The 22294-nt window shown below is 42.3% G+C and overlaps 2 long non-coding RNA genes across 2 annotated transcripts; one reads left to right on the plus strand and one right to left on the minus strand.

Annotated features, from left to right (window-relative positions):
- Positions 1 to 4619: 4619 nt before the first annotated feature.
- On the minus strand, positions 4620 to 10633 carry LOC142955297 (uncharacterized). The gene is made up of 2 exons (XR_012955832.1): positions 10353 to 10633; positions 4620 to 6228 (listed from the first exon to the last, which is right to left on the minus strand). It is a non-coding gene; the product is annotated as an uncharacterized LOC142955297 (long non-coding RNA).
- Positions 10634 to 13173: 2540 nt separating this feature from the next.
- On the plus strand, positions 13174 to 14728 carry LOC142955394 (uncharacterized). The gene is made up of 2 exons (XR_012955847.1): positions 13174 to 13902; positions 14161 to 14728. It is a non-coding gene; the product is annotated as an uncharacterized LOC142955394 (long non-coding RNA).
- The last annotated feature ends 7566 nt before the right edge of the window (positions 14729 to 22294 follow it).

Consider the following 22294-nt stretch of genomic DNA (forward strand, 5'->3'; position numbering starts at 1 on the left):
ATTTCAGTCTCGACCAAAGTGGTGGCCCGCCTGCCCGGCGCTGCCATCCCGAGAGCCACTGCGCTATCATCGCTAAAAATGGAGAATATCACCAGCTTTATCTGTTCAACAAAACACCACAACAGAACCAGGTGAACAAAAACACATGAACACAGGCAGATACATGTTGTGAGATCAAGCATATGAAACTCATTGCTCAGAGCTTAGTCACCCTCCAGTCCACACTGTGGTTTCCCCGTCAACACACACCAGGCTCTGGCCCAGTGATCCAGCTTTGCAACCATGGTGATGTAGTACAATTAAATAACAATGTACGTTTAAGCCAGTTAGTGTACTATTTTTATATCACAGAATAACCAGCTTAACTGGTCTTCTTCTATCGCTCCACAGTCTTTTGTCAGTGGCTTCACCACAGGAAGTAGAGTGACTGCAGGAAATACGTCGGGTGTCCTCCCTGTCTCAGCAAGTTTTCCACCCTCTAAAGTCAGAAGCATTGATCTCTCCTCCTCTTTTAAAGCCTGTTTTTCAACTGAACAAGTACAGTACCACACCCATCCTAGCTCATATTGTATCATCACTGTCAGACAACCTTGAAAAACACGTATCTCCCAAACATCGGGCTGGCAGGAACTTGTTTGTACGCCAATCAGGCATTTTCAAAAGTATCCAAGTTCCGAATTGTGAGGCCTTCACGTGACAATGCGAATCTTTCACTCAGCACCTGCTGTTTTTTGGGGTGTTTTTTCCATTGGGTTTCGATAAGTCCCTATCCTGTTTAAGAAGGACAGGAACATGGTGATGACAGGTCCATCCTCTTCGATGGGATCCTATTACAGGAATTGACTTTGTGCATTTAACGGCTCTTCAGAAACGATGAGGACACCGATGTTACACTTTTGAGACTCGTCTAAAACACGATACGTTTATGCTGTACAGTAAAACAAATAAAAACACCATAATGTGGTTGTAAAACTTAGATGAGATTTTCATTATGCATTCAGAAACAATTGTGGCCCTTCATACAATATGTATGTTTATTAAGATGATGTGCAGGGATAAGCATCTTTTAGGTACTTATTCGCACATTTATAAAGAATTGTAACCCCTCCCATTAAGCATTTTACTCATAAATACAAAATTAAATGAACTAAATATTTGAACTGAAATGAACAAAAGGCTTCGCGGAGCAGGAAAATAATTTATTCTGATATAAACTGGTATCAACTATTTGGTAAGGACATTGATGACCAGATGAAGCTGGAGGTGAGCTGGAAGATTCAAGTCATATCCTGTTTGAATTACATCTTAAATGAATTACACGATGTTTGTCTGTGTAAAAGATCATTTTGCTCCTGAGGAAAGTCGTCAAGTTTGTCATAGATTTGTGCTATAATCACTTAACCGATCAGTGAACTACATCTCTTGTCTCGCACAATATACGTCACCAACACGGCCGTTACCTTGGCGCGCTAGCTAGCTAGCTAACTGTTTGTCATCAAACTGCTGAAGTATAAGACCGTGAATATACGTCATTTGAAAGACTACAAACGCAAAAGGGGCAGAAGTGACGTTTCTCGCTGACGCTACGAGGCCTGTGCGTTTCATACCGGGATGCACTCACACACAGAAAACTGGTCGTGCTCGTTCTTAGCTAAGTTACCAAATCAATCTCTCTCTTTCAGGAAGTTTACAATCAAATACAATGCATCACAGCTGGATGTTAAAACTGGCTCCCATAACATTAACATTTCAAGATCATGAAACCATGATCATCAGTCTTTATCGTGTGTCAGGGCACAAGGAGGAGGAAATCTGCCCGTCAGCCCTCCATGAGACCCTCAACTTTATCCCGCTCCAGCCACGTGTTAAAGCATGACTAGGGGGGGGGCGGATCTCAGAGGAAGTGTCACACGCAGCTTTGTTTATGATTCATGTATCTGTGAATCACTTCCATAGTTACGCACTGTGTGGTAAGTGGTGAGCGGCTATGGCACAACTGACTTTGCTTCGTGGAGGGAAAAAAAAGGAGAATGAAACAGGATGAAAGCACTCGTTGGTGAAGGACTCTTTAAAGTTGTTCTCGAGTGGGGACGGATGGAGATCTTTAAAGTTAAGATAAACAACACATAAATGGTTCCCACTGAGGCCTCAGCATTAGAACAGAAACAGATGTTGAGCGTGAATACCATCAGCGGGGCAGGGATCTCAAAGTAAATGTTTACATGCTTTTAATAGAGCCGCTCTTACTGTAAGCACCTTCAACAGTATGGATTGTTGGTTGTACTTGAGCTTCACACAACTTATACATATATACAGTATAGATGTATCGCTAACAATGAGCGCATTAACTACATGTCAGTGTTGAGCTGTGGTTCTGATTTTTAAGGACTAAACTTTTATTGAACAGCGGCCTTTTTCACTCAAAGTACCAATTATTAAATAACATCAAATGTATAATAAAGGAGGTATACTGTCGGATGGTTAGCGCTGCGTCTTCAAACCCCCTCCGCTCACACTTTCGCTCACGGCGATGGAATTTCATCGGCTGTTTCAGACAATTTCTGTAACTTCTGTGAAACCGACAATCTGACATTCACACCCACTTCACGCAGCCCCCACTTGATTGCGTCTCACCATTTTTACCTTGCCTTTGAGTGTTGACTATAGACACGTTTGCCTTTGGACGTTTGTTGGACGACATGCCGCACAAACTAGTTTTTGATTACCAAAGGTGTTACATATGGTTCTATGTCCTGCTGTGAGTGTTTGTGCTTGGGTGTGTGTGTGTGCGCATGCGTGTGTATTCTGTGTCTTTTGAGTTCTAGGTGCAGCTCCCTGACGAGTGATTGAGGGCACCTGGATGAAGATGTGGGTTACCTACATAAGCGCCTCCTTGCTCCGCCCTCGCTCTCTCTCATCTGCCTGGCACCAGTCCCTGGTCTTCAGTTAGATTTGCACATTACAGTTTATGTGTGTCCTGTAATAAACTGGCACCCGTGTGTTTCTGAATCTAACTTGGTGTTGTGTCCCTCCTTGTGTTGCGACTTCCGAGCCGGTCGTAACAAAGGTTAAAGGGGACACATCATGCTCGTTTTCAGGTTCATACTTGTATTTTAGGTTTCTGCTAGAATGTGTTTACACGATTTAATGTTCAAAAAATACATTATTTCACTCGTACAGTCTGTCTGAATATACCTGTATTCACCCTCGGAAACGCTTCCCATTAGCGCCTGTCTCTTTAAGACCGCCTCCAGAAAAAGCCCAGTCTGCTCTGATTGCCTTGTGAGATAAATACAAGAACTAACACGCTTTTCTTTCTTTTTTAAATGCCACAGTCTTACTTTAAATCTTCAATCTTCATGTCTACTATGACCCATCTGTGCTTTCGTCCGTCCTCCTCCCACATCTGCTGATGTTGAAGGAAAATTCTGAATGAACGTTTATGCAACCGAGGATACCAGTCACACCTAACCATATCCCAGTGAAGCAGACAGGGCAAGTCAAAGCAGAACTGGGTGCAATCAAGCATTGACGGTGATGATGATGCTGCTGATTATGACATGTTTCTTTGCGGAGACACTCCTTGTGACTCACATTTGCTCCGAAGTCAAAAGACACTCAATAGGGCATGTTCTTGTTTACTGTTGGTATGGCAACACACTCTAAGAATAAATCTTCGCCCTTTTCGCCAGATTGGCTTCTCCTGACTCCTGGGATATAAATAAGGTCATGCTGTTGAGGGAGATTTCTCCCCCCCTTTCAAGGCTAGCCATTAAGTAATTTAAGACTTTTCAATTTAGCTTTGGCTCCCAAACATCGCTCCATTTGAGAAGGTTAGAAAGTAGTGGGGAGTCATTAGAACGCTGTGGTGTACGACTGTGTGGGCACTGTTAGAGGAAATGTCGGCTGAGGATTGAGGAGGAGACTTTTCAGAGTCAAATGATGCTCATAGTGATGGCAGATCTAAAATTCATAACAGCGATGCAGCAAAATGCTCAACATATCACCTGCAAAAGGATTTTGCTGGCACAGCGACTGCTATAGTGTTGTTGGTCATTTACACAAATATTTATGCTCAAATACATACAGGGACACTGGGAGGGATGTTTCTGTTATTTGGCTCAAAGTGGGATGGACAAAATAATAGAAACACCTGTCAGCATAATGCAATATAATTCAAGAGCAGCACAAACTCCAAAATGACCTTAGAGTTGAATGAACACCTCTCTAACTACACAATCGAAATAATAACCTTCCAGAAAAGGATTGATTACAGGTCTGTGGTATTTGTTTTGTCTAGGTGTACATAATAAACTGGCAACTGAGTGCAGAGTCATTATTGGTTTTTTTCTGCCAACTTCCTGTTCAACTTCACAGTGTAGGTTCAAGGCAAGCGTGTATTAAAATATTAAATGCTATAATTGTATTTTATTTAAAGTGCAAAAACTCAAAATGCTTGCCTCTGAGGTCGGGTTATAATAAGAAATGGTTCGATAACACTTTACTGTAGTTGATGCCAAACTTCTGTCTCTCTGAAAACCAGACAGTCACGGTGGTGACAAGTAAAGAATGCAAAAACACACCGAAACTGAACATTAATCATATCAAAGACAAATAACCAATTTCTTATATTTTTATTTAAAAAAACATCCAAAATACACGTTTATTTATTCACATATTTTATTTATAGATTTCTCCTAAATTTACTAAAAGTTACTATTAGATAATGCCAAATTTGCATATTTAATTTCAGGAAACTTAAAAAACTGAGCCAGAAGTCTCCACTTCAGTAACACGTACACACAAAACTTTACAGTTTCAGTCATATTATGAGGGTTTTTACAGAGGGGTTTGTCTTTTTTACCCTATTCACCTGGTGTGTCTTTCCCTTGAAGAAGAAACTGAATCGTCAAGAAGAGCAAACAGACTCACAAAAAGGAACCCATAACCAGCTCAATGCTGCCATCTTCTGGCACTTGAAGGAAGCTCATCATGCAGCTGCTGAAGCAAACGCTCTGTTGATAGTCTCTCCTCATTGTAACCGATTTCAAATGGTGCTAGACATGATGGAAACTCTGAACACCAGACGAAAACGGTCATCCTTGGTGAGAGGGTGGCCAGCACCTTCTGTTCCTCTGGTCACCATGAGCGTACTCTGCAATCCAGTGTGACTGACACTAAACTCGCTGGCAACTTGGTGAACTGAAGTTGTTCACTGCTGTCATTCCCGAAAGTCTGATCCCGCTCAAGAACACCGATTTCAAATGGTGCTAGACAGGATTTTATACTCTAAGACACCATCTGAAACCAGTTCCCTGGGGAGGAGGCCTTTAAGAAGAAACATTCGGAAGTTATGTCTCCTTTCTGCAATAAGAAAAATAAAATAAAAATTACTTTTCTTATTATTCATCACTTTTGAAACACATTTTTTTGATGGCTGACTCACAATCAGACATGGGACTCTGCCAGACTCCGTGTCAGTATCTTATGACGATTGAATTAATCAACGTGTTTATTTAAGCTAATCTTATTTTCCATTAGACGGACACTCTTTTCCAGTATTGCGCAAACTGCTTCACATACGCACTTTCTTTGTAATGATGGACAATGTCTTCATAGATACATCATCTGCTCTTTAGGACATAGGTTTGTTCTTCTCGTGGCTATTTCGTAAAGTTAACCGATTTCTGAGACACACATTAAAATCCTTTTTTCTTTTTCTTACTGACTATAAATGTAGCATATTCTAAGTCTACAGATTGATACATTTGAGATCCGTATATTTGTGCTGATCGTATTATCTATCCCTGGAATTATCTATTATTCATATTTTCCGAAAGAGAGAGACAGACAAATAGAAGTGGAGCCAGAAACTCGGGAAGATGCAGACTCTTCGCTGGCATCGGGACCAATGAGAGGAACCACTGAGTCATGTCCGGCTCCTCTGAGAGTGACACTGCGGCTCAATTCCTTGCATTAGAAGTGCATCAGATAACCATGATCTCGGTGCCAGAACGGGCACGGCAGCGGCCTGGCACCAGAGATGAACCCCAGCAAAAACTGTCTATGAATCACACTGTGGAAAAACAGATCTCCCGCAGCTCCCTGCAGACTTCTTTGTAATGCACAATAGGGTAGCGTGTCCTCCCCTGGGTCTGCCTTCGGGTTCATCCAGTGCCGCTCCTGGTCCTGGTCATTGACTGTGGCGCAAGATGGAAGAGCCAGGTCCTAAAATAGGTAAGGACTCATTAGTATGAAGCCCTGCTGTGCACTGCTATGAGGCATGCAGCACAGTATGTCCACGGAGAAGCTCGTTTGAGACTTTCTCTGTCATTTTCAAATGACAGCACAATAACCAAGGCAATTCATGTGGTGAATTCTATTTGCAGGTCCGGCATTAAAAGGGCCGCCGCTATCTGCCTCGTCAGCGTCTCAGACACTTGTTGTCCCCGTTGATGGGAAAAGGTGACGTAGCAACTAATCCAAAACCTTCATGTGTCTTTTGGGGACAGTTTCCCTGTCTGTCACTCCCTAATCCTCTTCACTCCTGCTTGAGTGTTTTGGCTTCTAAAACAGCAGCAGTTGTGCTGATTGGTTATATTTTTGCCGCAGGTAATCAAATTTGGGCCTTTGTGATGGCCATCGTTGTTTTTATCTACTTTAAAAAGATTTAAATATCCTCCCTCTCGACAAGCGCTCCCAGTATTTACAAGCGTACAGTGTCAGCTTCGAGAATAACTCAGGCAGACAGTGTAGTATGAAGGCCAAAAAAAAACAGCTTCTTTCATCCGTCTCCTCTTTGTTTTTGCTACTCTGACTCCTCCCACGTAACCCTGCTATTTGTGAACTCTGCATCTACCTCTCTCTTGCTCTCTTTACTACAAGCTATTGTGTGTGCAGAGGCTGCTTTCTGCGTCAAAGCTTCTTTCTTTTTTTTTGCCAAGTCACCTGACCATCTACTGCTTGTTAAAGGCGCACCAGCCCCTTTTTAAAACAAAAACAAATATCAATTAAGCAACTGATGGTTTTCATTTAGGGACGCAATATCGAACTGTGTGAACTGTCCAGCAACACATCGCAGCACCAAAAGCTTAAAAATAACTAAAAGTAAACAACAGTAACAACAATCCTTCAATCACAAACCAGTTGATCAAATGTTTCTGGTTGAGGAGAAGAATAAAATATAACACGCTGAGCGCAGACTGTGTCACAGGCAGAGCCACTGGGTTGGGTCATCATGGTTACAGTGGGTGATGCACAACTGTGTGTGTGTGTGGGGGGGGGGGGGGGGGGGGGGGGGGGGAGAGCATGTGTAAACAGAGTAGGTGGTTAATCCTCTTACAGATTAGAGGTCTTAATTTATCAGGAGTGAGAGGGGCAAACTCATCGAGGTAATATGTTTTTAAACCGCCTCTCAACATTTGAGCAATCAGGGAAAAGTTCAGAATATCTTGGCCCAAAAGTACCATATTTCTATTCATGTTATATATATTATTACTATATGCATAAACAACATTCTGGGATGGATATATATAAAGTATATATAGATATAAAGTATAAAGTTGTTGTTAATGTGTTGTTCATGTGTTCACGCGATACTTGACCTGGACCGATCGAAGCCAAAGCGTGGCACGCGCTTGACTTCCTGCATGGACGGATTGTGTTTGGATCTTTGCAATAGCTTCGGGGTGTATCTCCCTCTGCGTCGCAGCAACCTTCACCTCGGGGCAACAAAATTGCGACGCGGTCAGATGAGCCTGGCACTGCTGTTTGTTGCGGAGGCCGCAGATGGAAGAGTTGATTTACAGTTTGTTTTGTCACCGTGTATCTGGCTCCCTCTCCGCCTGTTGGGAAATATCCGATGTCTGGCTGATAACACCAGTGGCTCTACGAGTTAGATAACTGGAGATAAAAGCGTATGAACATTTAAAAAAATGCGCGTGACGCAGCGTACTGAATATCTTAAAAAAATATTTACAGGACGTAATACCTGCACAGAGAAAAGTAGAGAGTTAACTTCCGGGTTTCAGCAGGTGTCCTTTCCCCTACTTTAGCCGTCTAGCTGCTAATGACACCTGCAAACCAACGCCGCCTCACACCTGTCTATTAATACATCACCATCCAGCGAGGCCGGCAGCGCTGCGAGTTTAATTTTAGCACCGTCATCTCCTGGCTCCGCGCCAGCTCCTATTCTGTCATCTGTGCGCGGTGAGGGGTTTGTTTTTAAAAAGGCTCACCGTTTCCTCTGACGTTGAGGGGGGGGGGGGGGCACAGATGATGCCCCCCCCCCCTGCTGCGAACACATCCATCCAGCAGATTCACCCCGTGAGTCCTTTAAAAGGGCTCGTTTGCTGCTTCTAGTTTTGGCCCGACAGCAATTTGCTGAATTGCATTTGCTTCAGTTGGAGAAAGCGAGGGATCGATTTCCAAGAGAACTTTAAATACAACTAGGTTGAGCGCATCGCATTCAGCTTCTCTTGAGCTGGGCCCTCCTGTTTGTTTGACTTGAGAGGCAGCGGCCCCTCCCTCGAAGAATGGCAAAATAACTATTGAGGTCACGTTTTTCTTGTCTGTGGAAAGTGGGTCGCTTGTTGTGCTGGTCAGCCTCTTGAGGCATTGTAAACATCACGACTGCACAGGACACTCCCAGTCGGAACTAAAATGTTGTGATGAACATCTGACATAAAGTAGAGTCTGTATGTTTAGAATGATGCTACTTCCTCCCATGACCTTTACCTGTTTGTTTAAAAACTACCATAGTGACATTCCCTCGGGGGTCAAGTTTCTATTTAGTACACATAATTTAAGTTCTAAAGCTCCCCTTTCCTCCCCTCCTCTTCTCTCCCTCTCTCTCTCCCTCTCTCTCTCTCTTTCCATTACCTTGCCAGTGGTTTAGCAACTCCTGAGGTCTACTGCTGATTCATCCATTGAGCGAACAAATCCACTTGGCAGGATGGAGTTCACTCCTCCTGCTGCATCTCATTTTCACGTCAGAGGCACAGAGAGGTGAAGGGAGCACTTATTTACCTCCCGTTCCCTCCGGCAGGAGGCCCTCCTTCACCGGAGTCATCGGGGAAAGGTTCGAGAGGCCCGGTGTCAACGGCAACATCCCATCAGGCATGTCAGTGTCCTATTGTGCTTTGGCAGGTGTGCATTACAAAGGTCTAGTAAAGGGAGATAAATCCCGCTAAATGGTTCTCTCAGCTTGGAGGACTACAAAGCTACAACTCAGTTATGGAAAGCTCAAGGCTTTAGTTACATAATCATAATATATTTGTCCATATTAGCAGTACAAAATGGGATTAATAAAAAGGCCCCAGGTTTAAAAAAAAAAAAAAAAAGGGAAAAAAAGTGAAACAATTGGTATTCAGGTTGGAGATGAGGAATATGTCAACATCCCTTTACAGCAGATGACTAGAGCCCAAGGGCTGTGTTACTCAATAGCACCCCCTGTGTTTTGGAAATAGAGCTTGTTTTCATCATATCAAGTGCGCACTAAAAAGCCAGATTACTATTAAGGTCCTACTAGGATCTCCGTGACGCAGAAAAATGTTGTTTGACATCTGAGAGACAAAACAAGCTGCGTCACCACTGTGTTGATCGTTTGTGAAGCGTACGTTGTTGTTGTTTTTATTTCCAACAAGATTACGCAAACAATAAAGCAGCCCTCCGTGCGCCAATGTGCGCGACCATGTTTGGAAAGTATCTTTATCCTGCTTTCTATTTATTATTATTCTTTTTCTTTTAATTGTCAGTTATTTCTGATAACACTTAGGGGGGAACAACACCATGAGGTGTTAAATGACCGTGCCAATATGAACTGCGTAACATCGTCCTGCTCTCCCACAACAGGATTACGCACTGTCCATCTCCTGCGCAGCATCCTATTCCGAGCTCTTCCTTCGCACGCCATCCCGCCGCTTCCACGCTTTGTTGATATCTTCATTTCTTCATTAAAATCGGGCACACCTCTCAAGTTTCAGTGCGAGCACCGCTGCTGTCATGCCGTCACATCACGCTCCACCATCGCAGCGGAAATTCCCGCTGGATTCCATGTGGCTTTGTCGGCTGACGCAGTTTCATTTACCTGTTGTCATGTCGATGATGAGACACTCAAAAAAGTGTTTATAACCCGTTTTCATCAACACGACCTCGCTTCATGTTTGCCTGCAAATACTGGACTTTTTATTTTATTTATTTCATCAAACTTTACACTTTTACGTTAGCGACTCGGGGCTTTTAATGTGACCTATTCACACAGCACTCGAGTGCTTTTGAATTACATGGTGGTATTCTTGACGCAACGTACGCAGCATTATGTCGCTCTCCCTATAATAAGATAAATAACTTACGTGTTGATCCCAAGCATGTCTCCCTCCAGTGCCGAAGGAGTCTCATCCATTTCTCCGACCGGCGCCACTCAGACCCGGTCCTCGGGCGAACGGTCAGTCCGGTCTTGATGTCGCTCTTATCAATCTGGGAGCGCACGTTATCACTGTGTATCCCCCGAACGATTTTCCACAGCGCAACACGGGAACCCCGCCCACGACACTCCCCTGGCCGCTGGTTGGCTGGAGAGTCTTTCCTCATCGTCAAAATCACATGTGGCTGACGCATGTTTACAAACATCGGAGTAATCACATGGGCGCCGCTTTACCGTAAAGCACCTCCTTTTGACGCGGCTACCAGATGTCGTATTTCTTATTTTGCAACAGCAGCATGACAAAATGAAATACACGTTTTTATGTTTAGGGGCACTGGAAGTGCATACCACAGCCTGTCGATGGCCATATAGGATAACCTACATAAGAAATATAATACTATTTAATATGGATTTAGAGAGTGGGAACCAGGTCAAAGGCCAAAAAAGGTTAAAAACACTGTCCTGTATGCTACGCACAAAAGTCTAGTTTTGTCAACACTTACCTGCTATAACCTCTGGTGATTTTTAAGGTGTCATAATATCCACAATATATTGCATTCGCCCATGGCCCTATTGGTCTGGTATTTTCATCTTTAGGATTACTATTCTTTGTAGCAATAATGTTTTGTAATATTTGATAATAATGATAGGTAACAGATCCAGCAATTTGAGAGGTGACGAGACAAAAAAAAAAAAACGTAACTGTAATGTAGATTTTGTTGCAATAGATGGCAGTGTAACACTCTTAAAAGGCTCGGAGTGTGCTGCTCTTTGAATGCCCTTTTTACATCAACTTAACTGAATATTTGTCTGAATCATAAACAGAGCTTCAGTATAGATTGTATGTTGGTTATAAGCCACTCAATGTTGACTGTACACTGATTTATGTAACTCGCTCCTCACTGCTTCACTTGAGTGTAATTTACGGTAAGTGACGTGACTCACTGCTCCAATTTACTGTCCCTTACGGTAATTAGCCAGTTACGTCACTCATGTTTTGGCGGGCTCAACCATATGAAAATCAAAGGCACAATCCCAATGTCCCCCCTTACGGATTCACGGACTTTGAGGCGTGCTCCCGTGAAGTCCGTGAGGGTTTAGGACTGTCCCACTGTCAAATCATGGGCCCAATCCCAATGTCCCCCCTAAACCCTCAAACCCTGAACCCTCAAGGACTTACTGACGTCACCTGGTAAGTGGGTGAGCGTGAGAGACTGTGAGGGCTTGAGATGGTGTGAATATGAATGGGACAGCACTTTGCTGCAACATATCACCTTACCATGAAAACGACAATGCATATGATGTATAATTGTGTGTATTTATTTTATACTTTGTACTCCCTGATTTGAAAGTCTTCCAGGCTCTTTCCTCACAAGATGAGGTAATTTTATATAATCTATTTACTCGTTTTTGTCAAAACAGCTTCAATGACAAAATCAAATATTTGATGAATAACTAAATAAATATTCTCTGATTTCATGTTTATTTTTTGTTCCATCTTTAACCCTTAATGTTTTTGAGTACATTTATTATGACAGGCTGAACACACGTGAGCTGTCCTCTTTGTTTACCTTTTTTTTTACGTCTCATGCGTCCACTGGTTACCCCGTGTTTAACGTCACATTGCAATGATTTGTGGGTAATTCCCTTAGGCTAAGTCAGCATACCATGCTGACTTATGGAAAGGGTCCATAAAGGGCTCAAGATGTCTGCGAGAGAGCCCTCAAACACTTGACGATTTGACAGTGGGACATCCCTAAACCCTCACGGACTTCGCGGGAGCGCGCCTCAAAGTCCGTGAGTCCGTAAGGGGGGACATTGAGATTTGGCCATGGAGTGTTTGAGGGCTCTCTCGCAGACATCTTGAGCCCTTTATGAACCCTTTCCGTAAGTCAGCATAGGATGCTGACTTTGCCTAAGGGAATTACCCACAAATCATTGCAATGTGATGTTAAACACGGGATAACCAGTGGACGCATGGAGACATAAAAAAAAAAAGGTAAACAAAGAGGACTGCTCACATGTGTTCAGCCTGGAATATTAAATGTACACAGAAACATTAAGGGTTAAATATGGAACAAAAAAAACATGAAATCAGAAGATATTTATTTATTTATTCATCAAATATTTGATTTTGTCATTGAAGCTGTTTTGACAAAAAACGAGTAAATAGATTAAATAAAGTTACCTCTCATATTGTGAGGAAAGAGTCTGGAAGACGTTCAAATCAGGGAGTACAAAGTATAAAATAAATACGCACAATTGTACATCTTATTTGTGGACGTTGTCATAGTAACGTGATATGTTGCAGCAAAGTGCTGTCCCATTCCTATTTACACCATCTCAAGCCCTCACAGTCTCTCACACTCAACCACTTACCAGGTGACGTCAGTAAGTCCTTGAGGGTTCAGGGTTTGAGGCTTTAGGGGGGACATTGGGATTGGGCCAAAACCCTCTGGGACTAATCAGGACAAAATGTTGTTTAGTGTCATAATAGCTGGAATATCGAAGGACTCCCAGTAGGTGGAGCCACAGTATTTACTATCTGTAGTCCATGGCTGTGCTCAACTTCTGCTTCACCCAAATCACATTATTTTGCCACCATTAGCCTCATTTTTTGTCTCCCATCAGTGCACGTGTGCTGACGTGGAAAGTCACCTGTATTTGTACTTGAGATACTTGTAGGCCTAACGTTACTGTTTGTGAATATTCCCATGCTACTTTTTAAAAAAATTGTTGGACTTTGGAGGTAGGCTACTTACTAATTATTGTACTTATTTTGACAGCTTTGGGGTTTGCAGATTCATTTTTATATATGATCATAGTATACAATGTGTAGACTATTGCAGGTTAAACTACCCACTAGAATATAAAGGGGTTAGCTCCACTCTGACTAAAATGGGTATGAGTGTAATATTAATCCAATAACATAAAGCAGCCTGTACTGTATGATAATGTATCACTATGAAAGAGGGCAATGCTGGAAAATGATTACTTTCACTTTTAAAATCTGAGTACATTTTGCTGAAAATACTTCTATACTTTTATATATAACTTGGGTACATTTTTAACTGCAGGGCTAGTTTTTTAATAGTGTTCTTTTTTTACGTCTTTTATTTTGGACGTTTTGTCACTGCAGTCGGTGCATTTCCTGTTGCGCTTTTATTTTGAAGGTACACAACCGGACGTAGGAAGCGGTACGAAACGAAAAGTCGCCTAAGGCAGTAGCTGTGTCTCAATTCAGGGTCTGCATCCTACGGAGGCTGCATTCGTAGACCGGTTGCGTCACAGCGCTGCGACTAGTGCTGTCCCATTTCGCATTTCTGTTGAAGAGTCCTTCAATGCAGCCGACGAATGCAGCCTTCTCGTCGGAGATTTGGAGGACACATCTGATGTATGCTTCGCGGCCCAGCATATCCCAAGATGCATTGCGTGCCGGTGCGCTATTACCGGCAGCTCGGCTGCCTGCATCCGACCTAGTAAGCCTTGTAAAGTAACTTTTAATAACTTCACTTTCAAACCTCAGAGGTTGAATAATATCTTACTGAGTTTGTGATGATTTTACAGATGATTTATACTTCATATCATGTACATAAACGGACCAACGTGAGCTCAGGTAGACAGGTTGTGAACCTGAAATATCACTTTAAGTCCGGTAACGTTTCAAACATTGAGATTAACTACATGAATACACTGAATTTGAGTATTTTACTGATTGTGTTCTTGTTTTGTTACAGAGAGCCAGGAGCTGAGGGGAGAACGATGGACAAACATTCAGCCACCGTAGCTTTGAATTAAGACATTAGTCTGTTTGTAATATCTCCATTTGACCATCCTGTACTTCAGGTTACAGTTACATGAGCTCTCATCCTGTACAAAGCCTTCACTAATAAGACAACCAGTAGATCCTTCTGATGTGTTATTGTTGCTGTCACGGAGATGACAGTTCTGACTGTCACCTTTTTATTTTATTTATTTAAATTGACATAAGACGTCCATGTAAGTGATTTCTATGTGAATATGTATATATTCTGCTGTGTAAAATGTGTCAATCTTCTAAGTTTGCATCCCTGTGTGAACATTATTGATAAATGTTTCTCTTTTCATCAATGTGTTTAAAAAATATAAAGTATATGCACATGTGTTACTGAGAGTTAGTAAACACGTTTGCTGACATTTGTTTTGCTGCTGTTAATGTTAACTGTCTTGATTGATTTCCTCTGCCTTAGGATTGCTATATATATATATACATGTAAATATATATGTATGTGTGAATGAAATGAAATAAAGTTATTGATAAATTAATTTAATTACAAGAACTATAACTGATTGAAAATTAGTTATTAGTAACTGATTTAATTAACTGATTATTAATATAGAAAAACAATATTATGAAAAAGATCTATGAATTAATTATTGAATATATGATAAAAAACTGATTAAAACACTAAACTAAAACCTTTCCAGTATATATACTGAATAGGTTTTAGTTTAATGTATTTATATGTATATATATTTATAATCCTGCTGAGCAGGGATTATATATATACACACTATAAATGTATATATAAACACACTATAAGTATATATATATATATATATATATTCCTGTTGAGCAGGGATTTTAGGGACGGGAGCAGCAAGAGGGGGGCGGGGCGGGAACAGCTGTTGACGCAAACAGGAAGTCCTCTGTGGCGTAGGCCGTCTCATTTCGTAGACCTATGCGGTCCTCAAAGGACGTGGCCCACGTAGACCGCGAAGGCTGGGTCCTCCGAAGGATGCAGACCCTGAATTGAGACACAGCCAGTGATTCTTAACCATGGGGCCGCGGCCCACGATTGGGCCGCGAGCGCCACTTAGAGGGCCGCAAAAAACTTTCAGTTTTGCACCTGTGGGCCGCGAGACCGCATAGGTTATCAATTGAAGACACCAGAGATATTACTGTTCTCCATGAGACGCTCAGTTACAATATAGCTTCCCACCACCTGGTGGCGGTAATGCGTCAGTCAGTTGTTTAACAAGCTCCAATAAGCAGAAGAAGACACTCAGCTAGCCGCTAGCCTGTAGCGAAAGTTATGGATACGTTTTTAAAAAGAAAAAATGAAGACGACAGTGGTGCCATACCCCCCCAAAAGTCTAAATGTGTGCGCAAGTACAATCCTGACTTTCTTAAGTACGGCTTTGTGAACGGAGGCAACGAGGCAGAGCCGAGGGCTCAGTGTGTGGAATGTGGGCTAATGCTATCAAACGAAGCACTGAAGCCTTCGAAACTAAAGCGACACCTGGCGACGAAACATCCAACGCTCGTGGGAAAGCCTGTTGGGCTTCTTGTTGTGTATGCAGGTTTACATACACATGATAAATAAATGTCTTTGTGATCATCACATTGTATCATCTCATTTATTTGACAAGGGTTTTGCCTGTTCAACTCCGCGAGGACGCCGGCGTCCTCGATCCCCTCCCCTTCCGTTCCTACGGCTTGCTTGCGCAAACTACGTCACAAAACATGGCCGTGTTTGGTATCCCAGCATGCCCAAAATCCTCATCTTTGCAAAGAAATCATCGATTTTCTTTAATTCCTTATAGATTTTTCACAAAAGGAGCCCAAACACACACTGTACAAAGTCGCCATAACCGCTGCAAGTCGGATCTTGCAGCATTTCGACTGAAAAAGACACATTACAGACCCGACAATGTGCTAGCGTATGTTACCATGGAGCTAGTGGCTTCAGAAAACGCTAGTACTTATAGTACAAACCTTATCTTCCTCTTCTATAAGCCGTCAACCAACGTATAACCTTGCGTAAATGAGCTTCCCGCATACTCGGTCGTGCGCTCTGTCGCAGCCATTACGCACAGCAAGTCCGCTACTCACACACCACTTCGACCATATATACATGTATAAAAGGAAAATACTATAATATCAAAATATAAAGGGAGAAACACCTTTAGTGTGTCAGAATATCATTTGGTTACCATGTGTCCATTTGGGTCTCCAAATATCCTTTGAGAGCTCCGCCTGGATCTCTTCATGGAAGAAACACTGTAGAATGGTCATACTTTGTCCAATCTTCTTCAAATTTGAGGCAGTTGTTCACTGATAGTGTAGTTACAGCCCTATACTGTCCTTTACCTGTACAGATACAGCCACAGGCAGTTATTTATACTGAAAGATACTTTTTTATTTTATGTGGACAAAAATCTTCAATTTGTACTGACTCCAAAGGCCCACTGCTCTGTTTCTGTATGACCTACAGGTTTTCTGACACTTTTGATGCATATAGTCAGAGTGGTTCAGAAGCTACAGCCATTTTAATTTGGGTATGTCATTTTAGGCGGTTTTGCTCCAAAATAGGGGTGGAGTTGAACAGGTAACAATATAGTTATTGAATACAAATCAAACCAAGAGTGAGATCAATTAGTTAAACTAATAGTGTTAATATTTGAATGGGCCCCGGGACACTTTGTACTTGAAAAGTTGGGCCCCGAGGTCAAAAAGGTTAAGAACCCCTGGCCTAAGGGACGGTAAAAAGTGATTAAAAACAAGGAAGAAGGTTACGGTTTTGTTAGTTTAGCACCTGGCCGATATGGGCAGAAGGTTAGTACCTGTTCAAACTCATTCTTTGGAAAATATTGTTGTAGGTAGCTACGTTTTTTCTGTTTTGTGTCATTAATGAAAGAGCTCAAGCTAACAAACTGCTGTTTCCGCTCGAAGGCACCACCGTGTGGTTAAATGTAGCATGTTAGAGGGAAGGATAGGGAAGTAGCTAAACAGTGTTCAATAACGTTTGTCTTTATTTATTTTCCTCATAGTTCTTACGGTGTGTTCAATAAAGATGTATGGACCATCAGTTAAAGACTCCAGCCCATTATTCAGCCGGGGATGCTACACTTATTACGGAAAGCTTCAGATTGTATGAAAAATTCACCCGATCATTTCCATGTGGTGACAAGTTTTGAGTTGTAGCTCAGGAGTTGCTTGGTCAGCCATCAATCATAAAGTTAGCGGTAAGATCGCTGGCTCCTTATGTCCACACGTTGAAGTTTTCTTAAGCAAGGAATGTATGCCAAATAAATTGGAAAACTAAATACAAAACATGGAGGTTTCACATTGTAGCCCTGCTTATTGTGTTAAGAATGAGAGATTGGATGTCGGTGTAAAAAGCACTGACATGTTGTCCTGTTTGTTGTTGTAGGAATAATTTGTAGCGACGGAGTGATACGGCCTTGTTTGCAGTCATTGCTGAGGTGCTGTCGGCAAACACCGTGCTGACCTTTGCCCCGCTCAGCTGTACAGCAGCTGTGCAGACAGTGGAAGCCTCTAGCCAAGCGGGCTCGCCAAGTGAACCTTTACATCAGGCGTGTGTAGGCCGTCAGTGTAACAAGTAGGGTTGAAAAAGGTCACATCAGCTAGAATGACAGCAGGGGTTAATTTGCTGTGGCTACGCGCACACACACACACACACACACACACACACACACACACACACACACACACACACACACACACACACACACACACACACACACACCCTCTCCAGAGTATCTACACCCAGAGCGACCACATGTTGTGTGACACAATCTTCGCGGCCATCAGGAACCCATAAATCATAACCTTTTTGTATCCAAAACACTCGCTGGTATTATTACGAGGCAACAACATTATTGTTTTGTTGTCAAGATACAGATTTAACTGCCAACAGTTTTCTATTTTGATATAAAGGAGGTCTAAATATAAACTGAAAATGCTGAAAATGTATACTACATGAAGGATATTATCTTTCGTTTGGGATCGTAGACATATCAGCCAATCAGTGAACCAGTTTGCAGATGACTAGTATTTCTAATCTTTACTCATTATGTCTTGAAGTGAAAACACAAGTTGGCTTTCATGAATATTTAACATCTATTCGCACAAAGGATGAAGAAATGAATGCAGCTGAATATGTCTGTAGAAAGATGTGTGCATAACACGAGTGATACGCAGGTAATGACCCAGAGTAAAGCTTTTTGATTATTCATGTTCAATAAATCAGCAGTAAACATGCATAGCATTGGTGTTACAGTTGAATCAAAATCACATCACAACTATTTCAGCTCTTGGGGTGCTTTCACACTCGTAGTTCGGTTCGTTTGGACAAAGGGGGGGGGGGGGGGGGGTACAATGTTGCATTTTAGTCCGGTTCCTGTTCACACCGACTTTTTTTACAAACGAACCAAGATTCGTCGTCCTGCATCGTGAGGACCCTCGTGGGGAAATCAAACTATATTCAAATCAAAGCTCACAAAGAAATAACTTAGTATCAGCAGTATTAGTATTATTAGACTGCAAATTGGCCACATGTTATAATGGATAATAACAAACCGGTAGAGACAATCCCTTAGCGCTCTCTCAGATGCGAACGTTCGGGAAGCGCACGGAAAACACGCATGAGGTGTACAACTGTGGGATCGCTGTAACAGAGTTGGATAAACATAAAGCCGTTTTACCAGCTTTTGACCTATTAATCAGGAAAAACACCTGCACTGACGTGCATACGTGTTGATTTGCATAAATAGGTTATATACTTGGCTACAGATCAACGAGATGACTCCCTGAACAGGTTTCACGATCAACAGATGGATTTATTTGTATTTTAGCTTTTGAAATCCAGGTAAAAATCACATATCTGCAGCAAACGGAGCTGGGTTGGGTGTGAAAGCCCTCTTAATTCGTTTCTCATGGATATATTTTAAGAACAGTTAAAGAGCATTATGCTACCTTTATTCCTTTGTTTTAATCAAGTGGCAAATGCTTATAGAGCAAGAGCATTCTCTATTATCCATCATGGGGAACTCATCGTATTCGTATCACAAACAAAATTGAGCTTGTCTGCACAGTCCCAGCTTTCCAAGTGCCTTCCCTTAAGCAAGAGGGCCCCACAGTGGTGAGTCCAGGCGGGGCACTGTGGCGTCTCCGTGCGGCTCCAGGCCTGGTAACTCACATTTTCACCGTTCACCCACAGCCAGTCGTCTGCCAGGTAGCGCAGGCCGGTCCACACGCGGTCTGTCTGGGCTTCCTCGCTGGTCTTCAGGGTTTCGACCAGAGCGGATTCAGAGGGCAGGCTGACCAGGTCGTTGTGCTGCTCGCGACACTGCTCCATGGCCTCCTCCCACATCTTGTTTTCCTTCACCAAAACCGGGGTGTTTTGCAAACAGTAGAAGCTGCGATTACTGTTGCAGTCCATTGTTCGCCAGCCTATTTTACTGTACAGCACGCATCGCTTGTTGGGATTGGGTTGGTTCTTCTCTTCTACCCAGTTGAAGAACGATGCGTTTTGCCCTCCCGACCACTTCCACCCATCGTGGCTGTCATTTTGGAGACCGATCCAGCCCCTTGGACCATGACGCTGCTGGAGGTTCTCATCTTCTTCCCGGTTGCTGATTGAAGACAGATCAGCGTGATGCTCTCTGCAGTAATCTCTGGCCTCTGACCATGTCTTTGCTTTTTTGACATACTTATTCCACCCGCAGAGGGCCACCTGGAAGAGACAAGTGAGAACGAGACACCTGAGAGTGCTCTTCTTCATGTTGAGTTGCAGTGGAGGTTCCCTTCTGTGAGCTTCTCTCAGCCTGTGAAGGGTCTTTACTACACCTGCAGGAGCAGAAAGCAGCCAATCACAGTGCATGCTGTGCCGTTTTGAAAATGCCCAGGAAGCCTTTGGGTGCATCGACACAAATTGAGGCATTCAAATGTTCACAAATAGGGCGTAATGGGAAGTATCGAGTGCTTTGAAGTTGTATGCAAATATTCATGCCATGCTCATTAAGCCAGATACGAACTCTTGTGTGTGTGTTTTTCACCCACTTTCATGTAAAAGCAGCAGGTTTGATTTCTTATTAAATGTATCTGGTATTGATCAGATGTGACCAATCAGCATTAAATACTTTATCTGTCACTGACGTCATACGATCGCATCGGCGGATTTCCATAAACTCTGACAGTATCAGTACAATTTGCACAAGCATTTTTAAAAGACTCCTCCCTCGACTGTACACGCAACTTGGTTCATCACCATTACTCCATTGACTTCACTGAAGCGTGTCGCTAATGGCGTGTTTTGAATACCAGATTTGCTTTTTTCACAATGAACATTCAGGCTTCGAGCTATTGTCTGCTCTGCCTTAGTCAAAATATTGATTTGCATTTCACTAGAACGCGTCGGCTGAAAACCATCATGATCTAATCTTGAAAACAGAGAAGAGAGAGTTTTATTGTGCCAGGGTTAAATGCTATTACTCCTTTAAATCCTCCTTGATGCTTGCTTTATGCAACACGAGTCATTTATATATTTCATTTTGAGATTGAAGTTCAAGTGTCTATATTTTAATTAATTTCCTTTGGTGGAGATTAAGTCAAGAGCAGTTTGTCTGCAATGAATCACAATTTAGATGATTTGATTTTTGCGGATCAAGAGCCTACTGCTTTGCATAATAGCTTGTGTCCTTTGTTTTTGGTGAAGTTAACAGTAAGCACGACGCCCCCAAATTTGGGGGCACTCGGGCTCAGAACCCCTCAAACTCACATGCGGAAAATAGCATGATTATTAGCCAGTAGTGTGGACACGGCCACTTTTTTTTTTCGATGAACCAGCAACGTCTGGACAACAACATCATATAAGTCACTTATTATAAACTCCAAAGACAACTATAGGCTACTCATATAAGCAAAAGTATATCGTGGCATAAAAGCACCAAATCCGGGCCAGAAATCGGCGCTATGAGTACAGTAAATCAATGTTTGTACCCTCATGCTAACAGCTACCAAGTCATACAAAGCATGTAATAGCATTAGCACACGTGGCGGAACACGTAACTAACTTCTTTTTTACGATCCGTAGAAGCACTAAACAGTTGTGTGTGATCAAACGTACCTTCATGCTGAACTTCGCCGAAAAAAATCGTGGTTATGCGCCCAAGTTTTATGAAAATATGGATAATAACGTCGCGGAATTTCCGTTCCAAAGCTGTAGTCATTGCTGCCAACTGCATACTGTTGACTTCCGACTTGTTTCCAGAATAAGAGCGGTCAAGGGGGCTTGGGCGAGTGGTCAGACTGCCTGCGACCGGAAATTTCCGCCGGGGTACACGCGTCACTTCTGGCAACTTTATTGTATGAAATCTTTTGACGATCACCACCAAACTTGGCATGAGTCTTCCTAAGCCTGTGACGCGTCTAAGGAGGGGTTTTTGGAAATCGACCGAGGATAGGCTGCCATGCAGCCACACACACACACATGAAATGAGAAAATCCTACAGATGACAGCCAAAACTGGCTCTGATGATGTTATGAATATGAATATGATTCCTATTATCTGTATTTGGATGTATTGAATCATATGAGTGATAAAGAAAGTGAAATATATAGTTATATAGTGTATAAAAGTACAATGTAAGAGCTGCAACAGCTGGTTCGAAAATGATGGCCTCGCCTGACTAAAACCTCTTATTCTTAACTTTATTCCACTTTATTCCACTTTAACCTTTTTTTAATAACTACTGATCAGTTATGCTATGACTTGGGAAAGTTTCAGGGAGCTAGCTGCATTATTTCAATAACCTTTTATCACTGAAAGTGCATTTTTCCCAGGCGAGGCTGAATATTTTCACTTTCAGCTGTTATGTCTTATTTTCTATATTAACCAGCAACATATTCACAATATCACCTATGTAAACTATGTCACAGGTGTTGTGATCTGATTATATCAACAAAAATTATTAAAATCGACCTTGTAGTTACAGAGCTATGGTCAGTTTTGTAGGGCTATGCTTTTTCGCTCAGAGACCTCAAAAACGGCTGCGAGCTTAAGAGGAAATCAGCCAGAGGCACTG

This window comes from Anarhichas minor, unplaced genomic scaffold, assembly GCF_050575085.1.
Source record: "Anarhichas minor isolate MPS153535 unplaced genomic scaffold, ASM5057508v1 ptg000023l, whole genome shotgun sequence".
Taxonomy (NCBI): Eukaryota; Metazoa; Chordata; class Actinopteri; order Perciformes; family Anarhichadidae; genus Anarhichas; species Anarhichas minor.